Raw genomic sequence first — 12,072 nt, forward strand, 5'->3', positions numbered from 1 at the left:
CGTTGTCCTTGCAACTTGCAGATCATACGTTTCTTTTGATGACGTCAAGGGCACAGTTTTCTGCAAAAGGACAGACTTTATTCTGCTTAAAGTATCAATTCGAATAGAAGAGATATTCAAAATGGGCCAAATGTTTTCCTCCCTGTCTGGGGTGTTGTTCGGAAACAATACTTGCATACAGCAAGTGACCATGGAAGAGACGCTTACTAGATAAGCTTTTCCTGGCACCAAGCCACAACATCTGTGGTCCACTATTAGAATGTAGCTCCCGTTAGAAAGCCGTCTAAAAAATGGCTCTATTCGAGTTGCAGGTGTGCCATGCTGGTGGCATGAGAGGTTATTTGAAGTCCCCTCACAGGCCCCATGTAGGTTTATACCATGACATAGAAGTATACCACTTAGTGACCTTTTACAATTATCACCACTAAGAAATACATGCTGTCCTTTTTCACTATAACATGTGTGTGTGTAAGGTAATTTCCATGATGACTTAATGTATTCTTTACCCAACCTTTCATACTGGCCTTCTCGTATATACTCTTGGCAGTATTTAAATTGGAAAGTAGTTATCGGAATAGTTATGATTCCGTGTATTATCCATTCAATGACAGGTCGTTCTGACATTGTCAATGGTAATCTCTCTAGTTTTTCAATGCTCAGAATTGTATATTCCGCTCCTTTTTGTGCCAAGCTGATTTGTGTATCAGTAAGGTTAAAGATAGAGAATAATGCCGTTGTGTTGATTAAACGCCAAGGCACGTAGCCTGAACGCAGATTTTGTAACGTCCAGCCAAGCTGTACAATAGAACGTAGTTGGGACTGACCATGTTGTAAATCCTGTTCTATTATATCAATTGCAGATGATACAATACTGTCCAGTGAATATATTCTGGAAGACAGAGTCATTAACCCATTGTCCACAACAGAAAGTGATTTTTCCAAATTAATACGGTAAATTTCTCGTATTTATTCTGCTGTTTCAATTTGTGTTTCTTTCCAAGCTTCGTTGTATGCCGCATATATACTGGCCGCTATGAAACGTTTTTGACGCTGTTTGCGTGGTCCCATTATGAAATAACGCAAGTCAGCACCTTCTTTAAGTAAAGTCAAGTGTTGCTTCATTTCTGCCAGTGTGGATGTCTGTAGCCATTCGAGGCAGAGTTTTCCTACACTGTATGTTGTAACTATCCCTGGATGTTGTCTCTGGGAGTATCTAGGGTCTGGCCTGGTCAATTTGAACCCCTGCATTTTGTTCAGGAATCTATCTTGACAGTTATTTGTGTCTGTGGGCCAGATCAACCATTTCTTCCAATCAGGATGTGTTCTGTTTTGGTTAAAAATATGGGATACGTCTATCTCAACATCTGTAGTGCTGTTACTGTCAGGTGTTGGCTTTGGAATAGACGGTTTGTTCAAGTCTTTAATTTTGGCTAGGCCAAGACAGGTTGTCTGTTGAATGGTATCATTCAAGAATATAATTTGTTCTGGGATCATGCAGGCTCTAAATAATGATTCTATACCTTGGACCTGCCAATCTTTGGTACCCCAGATGGTTTTTGTTTCAATATTGTTTTTCCAAAAATCAAAACCAAATGTAGTCATTTTTTCAAAAAATGTTTCTGAATAGATTAATTTAGTGTTTGTCAGCATGGTTTTCATTCCTGTCTTATTTAACAGTTTGAAATAAAACGTTTCTGCATCACTTGTGTTAAACCCTGAGAAGTATGGGAATTTATCAAAAAATGTTTTTGAACTGCCTTTTGGTGGAGTTGCACAATGTTCCCATTGATTATAATTAAAAACATTTCTAGGTTGAGCAGATTTATGCAAATAATGGTTAGCATAGTGATTGTAGCAGTACATCTGTTCATAATTTGATGAACCCTGTAAATAATCATGTTCTGTAAATTTTGCTGACATAACTAAATCTGACATCATATCATTAATAATTTCAAAGTCCCAATCATCAGAAAATGTGCTCGGTTTTACAAAGTCACTTAATGAAACCTTGAATTGGTGTGGATACTTCAAGAGCTCGACCGGGCCATAAACATCGTATTCTGTTTGGTCCCAAGCTACCCCACCGGATATTGGATTGGCTGTGAAATTTACTGATGATAGTTCTCTTTTCTCAATGTGGGATGACTTGTGTGGCTTTAGGACCAAGTTGATGTTCTGACTTGCTGTGTCCATTGTACTGTATTTTCCCTCAATGAATTTTCCCAAACAAAGAACCATGATGAGCCAAAGCAGGAGGAAAAGTACACCTAACACAATCCAAAATTAAATCCATGGAGAAATCAGATAGGTTTCTTTGAGTTGATGAAAGAGTTCTTTTGCTTTGTCTTTAAAAGATTTTGTTGTTGGCTGTTCTTCAGGCTCGCTTGGATCCTCACAAAAATCATCGAAATTGATGAAGTAGCCTGATGCAGTTCTGTCAATTGTTGGAATTGCTTCCGGATTTTTATTTGCTTTTGGAATTTTCTTTGTTTCATTAGCATAGTCTGTGGCTACATCGTTGTAGACAGGTGTTTCTTGATGAACTGTTTCAATTTGGGCTTCAAGAGGCACAAGTTCCATGGCATTATTGCATAGTCCTTTTTTAATCACTGCAGGTTTATCAAATGTGATTAGTCTCTCAGTTTGAACCTCTTGGATTGTAGCAAGATTTGGTCTTCTGCTACATCTTGGGAGTCCACTGGGCCTACTACTTATTATTAGCCACATGATTGTGGTTTTACCAGGTCGATGGATACAACTTGGTTCTCCTTTTTACCAGCAAGGGGCGGTAGTACAACTGATCTTGTTCCGTTGACAGTTAAGACAGGTACTGCTTTTCTGTAAGAAGGCCCAAATTCCTTCTTTACCGCGATCTTCTCTCTGACCAGATCCCCAATCTTTGGAATCCAGACAGGCCTTGCTGGGACAGGTGGTTTCTCTTCAGTGGCTGTTGGCTGTTGTTTTAGCTTTATGTTGCTCAGGTCTTTTCTTGTTTCATTTAAGTCCTGTAAAATAGCCAAACGATCTTTGATATCAAAGCATTTTTCTTCTACCACTGAAGTCTGACTATCGAGGTCCTGAATATGCATTCTAGTCCCGAACAATAGTTCATATGGACTGAAACCTTTTAGAGAATTTCTTGGCAGATTATTAAGACTACGTTGGACATTTGTTAAATGTTGGACCCACCCAGTACCCGTACCTAATACCCTCGCCGTTATAGATTGCTTTATGTCTCGGTTTTTTCTTTCCACAATCCCGTTTCCCTCAGGATGGAAGGGACAAGAATACCGCAATGCAATGCCCATGCTGGTCATGGCCTCCTTATAATCTCGAGAGCTAAAAGCAGGACCATGGTCAGAATGTAGCATGCCAATTGCGTATGTGCCGATATAGACTCGCAAATCTTTTATAACAGTTCTGGCGTCAGCCGAGCGCTGGTGTCTACATTTTAAGTGAATCTAGTCTTAAATAATATACATTGGGACGCATGTTTCCTGTTTAATCATGCGTATAGATCGCCTTATGCTTTCTACTAGGTGTTCTGGCACTACTTCGGCCGGTTCGCCACTGCGATCTCTGTTGCAGTTTTGACAGCTCATTACAACTTTGTAATTCTGTCAGAGATTCCTTGATCATCTTATGCCTTAGACCTAATCCCATATGTGCTTCTTGTATTAAGAAGATTCTCCTGTTCGTGTTTGGAATTACCCTATCCCCCACTCCTGGGATTCGAGCAAAAGGAACGGAGTTTGCATCGATTATGTATGTATAATTGAGTGGATAGTTCACGGGTAATGCTGCACAGTCGCCTTTTGAAGACGTTTTTACCGCCAGCACGGTTTCCCCGTCTATGTATTTTTCGGAACGCTTTTTTGTGGCTACGGAAGCCGGTTTAGTTGCTTCCGCTGTGGCTGTCTCAGCCAATGAATTCCCTGCAGCGTGAATGCCATCACGCTGATGACTCAGTGTATGTATCACGTGAGTCTTTTGTAGTTCTTTCTTTACAAGAACTACTTGTTCCCAAAGCGATTTTTGCTTAATTGTGGCACCTGTGTCATCTTTGTAACCATTTTCAACCCATTTCTGCAAGTCTTCATTGTATGATTTGACGCAGGAATGCGAATCGCACACTATTAGTGTCGGGAATTCGTGATCGGCAATGTCGAGCGCCATATTTAAAGCTATTAACTCAGTTTGTTGACCTGAATTGTCTTTTACAGATTGTGACATTGTTACCAGTGGCATCAATTTACGTCCGCGCCACCGGCATTTGACAACCTCGCACATAGTGTTATAAGCTTGTTTTCCCCAAACTGAGGGTTCTGCATAACTGTTTGTGTATATTACACAGGCGTAAAGTTGTATGGGCAGAATGTCGCTAGGCAGAGGATATTCTTTCTCATACGTTAGATATTTCATTTTTTTCATTTCCGGGTCAAAATAGTATTTCACTTTTTCTGTAGCAAGAGAATTTTCCCATTGTATCCATTTTGGATCTAATGCCACGGTAGTTAAATTACATGGGCTTGTTAATGACTCAAAGGCTGATTCTGCTGTTAAAACAGTAATCCGTCTGCCTTGGGCCTGGGCTCTTTCTTTTGTTACAGCTGTTTGAACCGCATTTACAACATTTTTCGCAAGACTGAATGTTTTTTCAGCCTGTGAGTACCAGTGTGATTTGTATGCTATTGGTACCTTTTCTCCCTCATTAGAGGTCAGGTACGTGAATCCGCATCTTCCTGGGATGACTCGGATTACAAAGTTGCGTGTATTGTCGCGAGTTTGCAATTTTGTTTTTGCTAACATGTCTGTTTGCAATGATCTCAAAATTTCTGTGTGTTTTTTTTTTTCAAAACAAATTTTTATTAGGTTTTGGCAGTTGACAGCACAATAGAAATAATCCACCGCTCCCCTATTATCAGAGAGGCAGTGGGCATAGCAAAAACAGCATATTCAAATACAGCCAGCTAAGATTCCCCCAGTACCCACCCACCATTAACCCACCCCGAACCCTCCCTCCACCCCGCACGGTGTCTGTATTGTCCATCTAGAGGAGCTTAGCAATGGTAAACGCTGCATGTGAGCCACGTCACCCTAAGCCAGTTCAGACGCGATCTGCGTCGGCGACCCGAGGCTCCGGGGGGTCCAGCAGAAGGCCTCTGTAGTCAGCCCATTTCTTCCAGGTCTTATAATGTTTTGCAGGACACCCCCTCGCCTCAAATATTGGACGCTCTAGTCCCATGTTAAAGTCCAAACCTCGTTTCCACACCTCCAGCAGTGGGGCTCTAGTAGCCTTCCGTGCCCTAGCTATGTCCCTCTTGGCCACTACGAGGCCCAATAGGAGCAAGTGCCGCTTGTAGAAATTCCCCCCCCACCTGTTCCATGACATGAAGAAGGCCTAACTTCGGCGAGCGGGGGAGCTCCCAGCCCAGCACCTCTTCCATGCACTCCCACACTCCTGACCAAAAATTTCTGTGTGTTTTTGAGTCCAATTAATTGGTTTAAAATCAGGTTTTATTAATTCATAGAGAGGTTTAACCCTCTCTGCATAATTTAGAATGTATGTTCTTCCGAAATTCAGGAAACCTAGTATTGATTGTAAGTTTTTCAGCGTTTTTGGTGCTTGGATTACAGCACATTTCTCTAAGAAATGGTCTGCTAGGCATTTGCCTTCACTTGATAATTCATATCCTAAAAACAGGACAGTTAGATGGGCAATTCGTGACTTTTTAAAGTTGAATTTGTAACCCTCTGCTGCGAACCCAAGTATTGTTGTGTTCGCTCTTTTCAAGTGAGTATCCAAGTCATCATCTGTTAGATAGATGTCATTGACATAAGATAATGCCTCATCATCATACAGTTGTAGTAACTCTGTTACTCTTGCTGAGAATAATCCTGGACTGTTCTTGAACCCCTGTGGGAGTCGACAGAAATTTTCTGCAAGCCCATTATTGAGAAAGAGGTCAAATACCTGCTTTCAGGTGCAATGTTTTGACAAAAGAATCCATTAGAGATGTCTAATGTTGTTTTATATTTTTTGCGCACGATGTTATTCATTAGTGCTGCACTGTGTGAGTTTTGTATTGCAAATGTCTTGCAACATGAGTTAAGGTGTCTGTAGTCCAAAACTAGGCGATATGAATCGTCTGGCTTGGAGACAGGAAACAAAGGATTGTTCATTTGTGAGGTGCATGTTTCAATCACCCCCTGGTATTCAAGTTGATCTAAGATCTCCCTGACCTGTTTTTTAGCTTCTTGCTTAATTGGGTACTGCCTTTGTGCAGTTGGTTGACATTTTAACTGGATTTTGTGAGGAGGAGAGTCCTCATCCCATCCTACATGATTTTTATATAAAGCAGGAGCCTGGGCTACTGCCCACTTTCTTGCAAGTGTATATTTTTTATGAATTGGAATGTGATTTGAGAAGGCAGGCATATTCATTTCTTCGCCATGAGGGCACTCCCTGACAAACTCTGGTGTCCAGTCTTTTTCAGCTAAAAGGATGTCATAGCCTTTGGAAAGGTTATCCCAAAATAGACCCCTTACTTTCCTAGTCTTATCACCCTCTATACGTAGTGTTATCTCGTATATTTTATGAGGTTTGCTAACTCTGCTGTCTGCAGTTTCCACTTGAATGTATTCATTCATGTCCACTGTCTCCAGATGATTCATCAGGATCTTGCGAGCTATGGTCACTTCTGCTACGCTGTCTAGCGCTGTCTGGGCCCACTCTCCGTTTTTCAGCTGTGTCCTCAGTATCCTCGGCATGCTTGACTATTTTAATGCTGGCTACCTTCTTTCTTGGAAATTGTAATTTTTTACTTTGATGAGCAGGTTCTTTGTCTTTGGATTTGACGTGCTCTTCCCTTTGTTCTGACCGTCCTCTTCTTTCCGATTTCTGCGAGGAAGTCTGAAAAGATCGAGAGGGACGTGTATCAATATCTTGATATCTATCAGGTTTCTTAAGATTATCCCTATTTCTAAGGTTGTATCTTTTCTCAGAGGGCTCCCTCTGGGGAGACTTGTGTCCTTGGTCCGGAGATCTTTATCTCCGCCGAGGAGACTTTCCTCTGGACTGGAATCTTTTTTCTTTGGGACTGGATTGTTTATTTCAATCCCAGCTCTTTTTTGGAGTGTTTAGATTATTTTTAATAAATATTTTTTCAGGATTTTCAGTTAGTTGGGGTTTTACTGGTTTCCCACCCAAACTATCTCTTCCTAGTTCTTCATAGGATTTTTCTATGATTCTGGCAAGTTCAAATGGTTGTTCTGCTATATCTGTTACTTTCAATTTCTGGAGGAAAGTTATATCCTCCGTTGCCAATTCAACCAACTCTCTATATGCCTGTGTTAATTCTTTTATTTTAACTAAGTGTTCTTCACTTGACATTTTTTCAATGTCTGGATGTGGTGTGTAGCTGGCTAGAACCGGCCATGTTGCTCCTGGTCTACCTAGTGGACCAAGCCTCTTGATGTGATTATTATGTTTTAGGGCGCCTTTAAACCAGAGCAGGTGCTCTTGGTATTTTAATGGGATTTCCACCTCCTTGAAAGGAGTGTACTCTTCCGGTGGTTCCTCTATTTTGTAATAGTGGAACTCATGTGTGACAGCGTTTGCTGCTGGAAAGTTTATCCATGAATAGAATACCTCTGTCTGCCGATATTCATGTGCCTCAATTACGAATACGACTATACCACCTCTCGATGTTAGTCCATTCTCTATTAGTTTAAGACTTATGGTTTTTCTTATGTTGACCGGAATGAGTATTGCATCCGGGTCGGTCTGTAGGAGACTATTGTCATCCTCTAGTTAACATCTGTAAGGCTCGCTCCTGTTCTGTAACCTTGTATGGGGCTAGAGTGTGGGGCTTTTGCAATCCGTCTCACCTTCAGGCCGAGGAGAATACTTTTCTTAGAAGATTATTAACAGTCCCAAGTAGTCTACCAATTATTTTTTGTCACAATGAACTTGATCTCACCCCTTTAACCCACCATATACAAATTACTCCAACTTTGCTATGGCATTCTGTATGGCCAAAGGATGAGCCGACCCTTAATCGTGCAATACTACTGGATTGCTTTAGCCTTGATCATATGCAGAAGATATCATGGCTTAGTTACATAAAAAGGCAGTTCGAGACAGTGGGGCAGGTGGATTGTTTTTATAACCCTGAACAAATTGCCAAGAATTCAAAAATCCAGCTGAAAGAGGATGTTCTCTCTTTTTCAAAGTCGACCAGTGAGCACCTGGAGATTGGGAAAAAGAGACTTCTGGAATATTTGCCTTTGGTACGTTCCCCATGTATAGCACCCTATCTCTCGTTTTTCATTTGTCATACGGAAATGTTTTATCTTATTAGATTTAGGTTAAGCATTGCATATTTCCTTGTTTCTTATCCTCGTAAAGTTTATTGCGATGCCGAACTTGAACCATGCCCATGGGACTCTAAATCAACACAGAACATGCATTTTTCGTTCTTCTGTCGACTCTACTCTAAACAGAGGAAGGATTTTATTATCCCTCTATTAAGTCTCTTAATTATTAGGAAGTGTAGGCTGGCTTTGTATCATCTCCAGCTTTTAAACGACAAATAAACATGTTTAATGGTGTATAGGCACATTTCTACTGCAGTCAGTCTACGGAATTTATTTGGGAAATTATTTTACCAATTCGTAAATTGCATTTTGGTTTTATTTTACTCTTAATGAATTGCCTTTGAATATCATGATTTTTAGGTCGAGCATTCGAGGCCTCTTGTATATATTTTAGTATATACTTTATATACTTATATGTGTATGTACTTTGTGGGCCCTGGAGATCATGTAGTGTAGTTCCTATAGTCCCAATAGGCTCTGCGCATTGGAATAATATATTCAGCAGTGTAGACGTAGGACTGAGGTTAACTAGGTCTCTACTGACTATATTAGACTTAAGTGTTTGCCAGCTAGCTCAGAGGTCACTAGAAACTTTCTCGAATAAGCGAGGAGGAGTTTTACCTCCCTGGATAGACAAGAAGGGATTTAGTTTCTGACAACCATAAAACATGACAACTTTGCTCTCCCTGATTAAGAGTATATCTCTAGAGTCGTGTGAAAACAAAAGACAGCTATTTCACTCAGTCAAAGGTGCGTACTTAGTTTCACCAGATTGCAGAGAAAAGAGAGACGGGCGTTTTCAATAAAAGGTGTTATTTATTGAGCAGTCTTTTTCCTCATACAAGAGAAATGAATTGCTACAATGGCAATACTTATAGTAAAGTAAAGTGCGTACAGTAAAAGCAGGATTATAAAATAATACTGTAAAAGCATTGATATGGTTTCTTAGCCATATGATACTTTAAAATAGATAAAATAGATACATACATATATACATTGACTAATCGTACTCAACTCTTGCTTCTAAATACGCCTACCCCGGTGTACCTGACCTAAGCCTAATAAGTGGGAGGGAGTAAGTAAGTAGCAGTTTAAGTTAAGTTTGTTTTGCCAAAAATCTGACTCAAGAATTCTCTGTAAGGGTTTAGTCAGTTCCGTACCTGGGTAATAGAAAGCAGGAGGTCTGGTATCTCTCTCTCAGGACTCGATATCCCAGCAACCAGCAAAGGTAGGCTGGAAACGCCGGAGCTGGATTTCTCGGCAGGAGAAAAGACAGCGTCTTTCTCAGCGCGTCAAGGAGGAGGGGCAGCGTCCGTGGGCTCTCGCATCAGCTGGGCTCTCGGAAGTAGATAGCTGCTCCGCTCCAGATTCACCACCGTGTGTTTGCTTAAGGCACCGTTGGTATATTTATACCTGAAAGGTGCCTGGGTTTGACGTAAGGTTGGACATAGGACGTCAATAAAGATGTCACTAAGAACTGGCCGTTCTTACAGTGCTTTACAGGAGTTCTAGGACGAAATCAAAACAATAGCAAGGGGGATTTCCAAGGTTGCTGGAGGCTTGGTTTTGTTTAGAGAACTCGGTGTGCTTACTAGGGGGCCGGAGAAGTTGTCTTGCTTAATGTGACAGCATGTGCTATGACTGAATTATGGATATGATTATTATGCCGTTGTATGGATATTATTGATTATAGCCGGACAAGGGCATGAAATGGGAATATCGATTCAGGTTTCCTAGATAACACACTACAACCAGCCCTAGGACTTGTCTACTTCCGCTTAGGGACTTTTTTTCTGTTCAACTGCCTTCATTTAACTGACTTAATAGAAAAAGACCAGCAGAGGTCAGTAAAATACCAGAATTGCTTTTCGCTTCGGGACTTTCTTTTTTTTAATTTTTCTGGCAACTGCCTCTATTTAACTTTCTTGATAGAAAACGACCAGCAGAGGTCAGGAAAATACCAGAATCACTTTAGCATTCTCTAGATTCCAGTCCATAGAATTTGTCTTTCATTAGCACCCGTAGACAATAATATTTTTTTCAAATCTGGTATTTTCAGTGATATGACCAAGAAGACCCTTATTTTATGTTAAAAACAGAGTTTTGGACAATACAATTTCCCGCTGATCGGCAGTATTTTTCTCCGTGTGTTCCCATACTTGGTATGTCATACAGTTTGGTGCTTATTTTCCCTCCATGTTAAAGAACACTAGATGTTTCAGCACCCAGGCTAATATGCTGCATAGCATAATACATATAAGGTCCAAAGGCGAGACCGATAGCATTGCAAATGCTTGTTTGGTTATACAGTACTGCTTTTAGCATTAATATTTGTATTGTCTGTGCAGTAACTAATGATTACTGCCAATTTATTGTTATCTTTGCCTTTTTTTAAATTAGGCATTTGGTGCTAAATTAATATGAATTTTTATTATTATGAATTTTATTAATATATATATTGTCTGTTTTTTTGTTTTAGCTTTTTGATGTCTTCGTTTAGGGTTCTAAAAAGAACCAAATAAAGAATATTTGACCGACTGACTGACCCCAGCAGGCCACTATCCCCGTGATTTTAGCGATTCCCAATGGGTTGCAAATTGTGGCCTACCTCATTATTATTCATGAAGTAGGTTGATTTGCAACCCTCTCGGAATTGCTAAATGAAATTCATGGCGTTTCATACATTAGGAATAGTGATTACCAACTTGCATGTCGCAGAAAATCGCAATTAGGTAACTATTTGCACTATTGATACATGTGGCCCTAAGTAACATGAAGTATAACTGCAACAAATGATGGACGGAATGCTGAATGATTAAAACATTCTCCCCCCGTCAAGAGATCTGGGTTAATTCCATCGTTCTTTTGCCCACTACCCCACCCCAGTTTGGACCCAGCCATATGCAAATCAGTCTTGACCCTGTGCCTCATGGGAACAGTCCAGACCGAACTGCCAAGCCAGGTCCTCCCTGGACCGGAAACCAGTCCTAGGCTGCTTGTTTCCAGTCCAGGGAGGACCTGGCCTGGCAGTTTGGGCTGGACTGTTACCATTGGACACAGGGTCAAGACTAATTTGCATGGGTTCAAACTAAAATGGCATGGTGAGCAAGGAAATGATGGATTTAGGCCCAGCACTCTGTACTGGGATGAATGTATGGTATTGTTCCGCATTCTGTCCATCAATTGTTCTATTTTGCATTTGTCACCCCGAGTGGGACGGGTATGCCCAGACATGGGTCTCGTGCTCTCCATGCCACTGGAGTCAAGCTATATTGCCTGATGTGGGGTGAAACCTCGAAACCGGTCCTGGGATGCTTGTTTTCAGTCCAGGGAAGACCTGGCTTGGCAGTTTGGGCTGGATCGTTCCCATTGGGCACAGGGTCAAGACTGATTTGCATATGTCTGAGTTCAAAGTGGAATGGCATGGTGAGCAAAAAAACGATGCATTTAGACCCAGATCTCTGTACTGGGGTGAATGTATAACATTGTTCTGCATTCTGTCCATCAATTGTTCTTTTTTGCCTAAGTTACATGATACATTGGGGTCCTCTGGTGTCTGGGGAACAATCCTCGTGGGCAACCACATAATGAAAGGCAGACGCCTCTTCTCTAACCCCTGCAAGGCTTATCGCTTAACTATTTTAAACCTTATATTGGGACTGAAAGGAAAAAAACGTTAATATAAGCCAAAGT

Source organism: Lissotriton helveticus, chromosome 2_1 (genome assembly GCF_964261635.1).
Source record: "Lissotriton helveticus chromosome 2_1, aLisHel1.1, whole genome shotgun sequence".
NCBI lineage: Eukaryota > Metazoa > Chordata > Amphibia > Caudata > Salamandridae > Lissotriton > Lissotriton helveticus.